Genomic DNA, 5,275 nt, shown 5'->3' on the forward strand with positions numbered 1-5,275 from the left:
CTCGTTGATGTGAAACTTACTTGTTGACATTGTCCAGATTAAAATGTGTACAGCTGCACTAAATGCGCGTTCAGAAGATGTGCACAGGAGCGCAAATGAAGAGATGTCTCTCCGCAACCGCGGCAAAACCTGCGCGCGCTCCGACACTAAGCAAGCGGGTCATAGCCAGTTTTGATTTTACGTATCTGTTCATTTCACAACAAGATCCATTGCAGAAGCCGCAGAATAACCTGGGTTTTGCCGTGCAGGCCCGTGCTCGAACGCACCAACGGACACGTATGCCAATAATTTCTGTTAATTTAAAATCTTTTAAATAAAACCACCCACAACTGAAAGGCTACAACTAGCAATCGTTATCGCAACTCTCATATTTATTACACCTATATTTGTCAGAGTGACTTGCACTACTGCAGTTCACCGTCATGGCACTTTACCACCGCGGTGGTGTGGTTGTTACGGCAACCGTCACAGCCCTATAAGCTATCAGTTATTTATCAGCATGAGAAACACGTGTGAGCGTGTGAACATACTAAAATGCGTGTGTCTCACGGTGAATGCATGAGACTGTAACATGAATAGAGTTTAGCGGGCTGTGCGTCAGTAATAACGGTCCGTGGGGAAACGCAGTGCTCCGTGTGTACTGTAGTTAAATGGATTAAACGAGGCTTCGAGGCAGCAAAAATTGCCTCGATGATTTTTTGTATTCGAATAACTCGAGTTACTCGAGGAATCGTTTCAGCCCTAGATGTTATAGAGGAAAACTATATACATTTACATTTATTCATTTAGCAGACGCTTTTATCCAAAGCGACTTACAGATGAGGGAAACAATGGAAGCAATTGGAACAACATAAGGACAACAAAAAGCATAAGTGCAATAAAACAAACTGGTCTCATATAGCCTACTACAGTGTACAGAGCTAAGTTTTTTTATTTTATTTGAAAGAGTAGAAAAGAGATAGAAGTCAGAAATGATCGGTCAAGTGTTGACGGAAGAGATGTGTTTTCAGACGGTTTTTAAAGATGGCTACAGAATCTTGTAGCAGCGGGCAGATCATTCCACAAAAGTGGAACAGATCCAGAGAAGGTACGTGAGAGAGACTTTTTACCTTTTTTGTATGGCACCACAAGACGTTGTTCGCTTGCAGAGCGTAGGGATCTGGCGGGTATATAAGTCTGCATTAGCGAGTGAAGGTAAGGGGGTGCCAAATCATTGGTGGTCTTGTAGGCCAGGAGCAGAGTCTTGAATCTGATGCGAGTGACTATAGGGAGCCAATGTAACTTAATGAAGAGAGGGGTGATGTGTGCTCTCTTCGGTTCATTGAAGTCCACTCTTGCCGCCGCATTCTGGATCATCTGTAGAGGTTTGGTTGTGCAAGCTGGAAGTCCAGCCAGTAGCGCATTGCAGTAGTCCAGTCTGGACAGAACAAGAGCCTGGACTAGGACTTGCGTAGCATGCTGGGATAGGAATGTCTAATTTTCCTAATATTGTAGAGGATGAATCTACAGGACCGGGTTGTGCTGGCAACCTGATCTGTGAAGTTGAGCTGATCATCGATCACCACTCCCAGGTTTCTGGCCGTTCTGAAAGATGTGATGGTTGATGAGACCAGTTGAATGGAGAAGTTGTGATGGATCTTAGGGTCGGACGGGATTACAAGCAGTTCTGTTTTTGCAAGGTTCACCTGCAGGTGATGGTCCTTCATCCAGAGCGAGATGTCGGCTAGGCATGCTGAAATGTGTGCAGAGACAGTCGGATCGTCAGGCTGAAATGACAGGTGGAGTTGTGTATCATCCGCATAGCAGTGATAGGAAAAGCCGTGTTTCTGAATGACAGAGCCAAGGGATGTCATGTATACAGAAAAGAGCAACGGACCAAGCACTGAGCCCTGAGGCACCCCTGTGTCCAGATGTTGGGACTCAGAGACCTCTCCTCTCCAGGATACTCTAAATTACCTACGTGTGAGGTAGGACCTGAACCATTGTAGCACCACTCCAGAGACGCCCATAGCCTTGAGGGGCGACAGGAGTATGTGGTGGTTAACAGTGTCAAAGGCAGCAGACAGATCCAGTAGGATAAGTACAGATGAGTTAGAGGCGGCTCTTTCCAGTCTCAGGGCTTCAATGACGGAGAGCAGCGCAGTCTCAGTGGAATGACCGCTCTTGAAGCCAGACTGGTTGCTGTCCAACAGGTTGTTCTGGGTGAGAAAGGATGAGAGCTGGTTACATACCACCCGTTCAAGAGTTTTAGCAATGAAGGAGAGGAGTGATACCGGTCTGTAGTTCTCTAACAGTGCAGGATTAAGAGTGGGTTTCTTCAGTAGTGGGGTAATACGGGCCTCTTTGAAGACTGCGGGAAATGTACCAGTGGTGAGAGACGAGTTGATAATGTGGGTCAGAGTGGGAACAACCGATGGAGAGATGGCCTGGAGGAGATGAGTGGGAATGGGATCTAGCGGGCAGGTAGTTGGGTGGTTAGAAGACATGACCTTGGAGACATCATCTTGAGATAGGAGAGAGAAAGAGGGGAGCGAGCATGTGTCGGGGGTTTGGGCGTGAACAAGAGGCGGCGGCACAGAGAACTGACTGCTGATGGTGGTGGTTTTCTTTATGAAGAAAGACGCAAAATCATCAGCTGTTAAGTCGGAATGGAGGTGAGGGGGCAGGCGGGCAGAGAAGAGCAGTGAAGGTTTTAAAGAGAGTACGAGAGTCAGGCGAGTCTTTAATTTTAGCATGGTAGTACTGGGTTTTTGCAGAGGAGACATCAGCAGAGAAAGAAGAGAGGAGAGACTGATAGAGACCGAGGTCAGCGGGTTCTTTACTCAACTCAACTCTCAACTCAACTTTATTTATATAGCGCTTTTACAATTTTCATTGTTACAAAGCAGCTGTACATGAGACACATTGACTACAAGCAAAACAATCAAAGTTGTACCTGCAAAAACAAGAAAAGGTTGAAAACACAGAAGACAGACACACCCACACACAAAACACTCCACACACACAACACGCACNCAGGCGGGCAAAGAAGAGCACAGAAGGTTTTAAAGAGAGTACGAGAGTCAGGCGAATCTTTAATTATAGCATGGTAGTACTGGGTTTTTGCAGAGGAGACATCAGCAGAGAAAGAAGAGAGGAGAGACTGATAGAGACCGAGGTCAACGGGTTCTTTAGATTTGCGCCACTTTCTCTCAGCAGACCGGAGTGTGGCGCGATGCTCACGGAGAACATCAGATAACCAGGGGGAAGAAGGGGATGCCCGAGATGGTCTAGATGTTAGAGGGCATAGGTTGTCTAAGCAGGAGGTTAGTGTAGAGCAAAGAGTGTCGGTGGCACTGTTAGTATCCAAGAGAGAGAGGTGTTCAGAGGGAGGGAGCGTGGCGGAGACCGCAGAGGATAAGCGGGATAGAGAGAGTGATCGTAGCTTGCGCCGGAATGTGACCAGTGGGGAAGCATGTGTAGTGTCTGGAGAAGTTAGGTCGAGATCAAGAGTGATGAGGAAATGATCTGACGTGTGCAGCGGGGTAACCTGGGAGTGATGAGTGGAGCAGTGTCGTGTGCAGATAAGATCTAGTTGATTACCAGATTTATGGGTTGCTGAAGTGGGAACTCGCTTGAGGTCAAACAACGCAGTCAGGTTGTTGAAGTTGGCAGCCTGCGGTTTTTCAAGGTGGATGTTGAAGTCTCCAAGTACCACCAGAGGAGTACCGTCCTCAGGGAAGGATGACAGAAGCGTGTCCAACTCCTCCAAGAAATGTCCAAGCTGACCTGAGGGACGATAGATAACCACAACATGAGTTTTAACAGGGTGGATGATAGTAACAGCATGTGACTCGAAGGAGATGTTGTCACATGAGTGTGCCAGCTGTTTGAATACTATATAATATCAGATAGTAGGCTATATAGACTTTAATGTATGTCAAATAACCTAAATAAAAAACAAGTGTGTTAGTTTTATTCGTTACATTTTCAGCTTTAAAAAAGGACAAAGACTAAAAATTCCTTCAATAATTAAATGTAAATCTGTTCTGAAACAATGTCATTATATCTATATTCAGTCTATATGATCCTTAAGAGTTCTTACAATAGAAATCTCATTCTGTTTTCTATTGTTGCTGCTTTCAATTTCAGCTGCTAATTACATTCGACATAAAATATACTCTGTAATTTAAGCATAAACACAGAAGAAAGACTTTTTGGTCTTGGAAAGGATTGTTGGTCTGTAATAATACAGTGTATGGTCAGTAGTTTTAATTTCATCAACTAAACCTGCTGGAGGTCAAAGCGTGTTGTACAGAAGTGTGTCACCTCAGATGGCCACCCTGTTTGCCAAATTAAATGTTTTAGTTCTTTCTATTACGTCATTTGATAATGAATGTTAAAGAGGGTAAATCTTTCCTGAAGGACATCAATCACATGACGGCCAAGAGGTCTATGAGCAATGAATAATCATTGTTGTGATGGACAAACTCTATTGGCCAGAGTAATGCTCATTATTGTCAAATTTGTCCATTTGTGTTTCATGCTAAATACACTTATATATAACGACTTTACACTTATATATATCGACTTTTATAATATTGAAATACTAAAGTGTATTTGTGACAACATGCCCCGCTATAAGCAACGTATCAACAAACCTCTTAACTAATCTCCAGTCTATACTGATATGAGAATGAGAGACACAGGAGACGTGTTGGTTTGGTCTCTATAAACTTTAATTGAAGACTGTTGAATGAAGCAGATCCTCACTGACAGACAGTTAGTCTTTATACAAACAGATCTGTTCAGTTTAAATCCACAGAACTATCCAGCAACACACGACCAATGAGAATGAAGATCAGACCGCTCACTACCCATCATGCACCTGACATCTGAATAACTGCAGCCGCTAAAGCTCAAGGCATCCATGCAATAAAACTCTCTCTCGAGAGAGAGAGATAGAGAGAGAGACAGAGAGAGAGATAGAGAGAGAGAGAGATAGAGAGAGAGAGAGAGACAGAGAGAGAGAGAGAGAGAGAGAGAGAGAGAGAGAGAGAGAGAGAGAGAGAGAGAGAGAGAGGGAGAGAGAGAGAGAGACACAGAGAGAGAGAGAGAGGGAGAGAGAGAGAGAGAGAGAGAGAGAAAGAGAGAGAGAGAGAGAGAGAGAGAGAGAGAGAGAGAGAGAGAGAGAGAGAGAGAGAGAGAGAGAGAGAGAGAGAGAGAGAGAGAGAGAGAGAGAGAGAGAGAGAGAGAGAGAGAGAGAGAGAGGGAGAGAGAGAGAGAGAGAGAGAGA

This window comes from Triplophysa rosa, linkage group LG3 (assembly GCF_024868665.1).
Source record: "Triplophysa rosa linkage group LG3, Trosa_1v2, whole genome shotgun sequence".
Classification (NCBI taxonomy): domain Eukaryota; kingdom Metazoa; phylum Chordata; class Actinopteri; order Cypriniformes; family Nemacheilidae; genus Triplophysa; species Triplophysa rosa.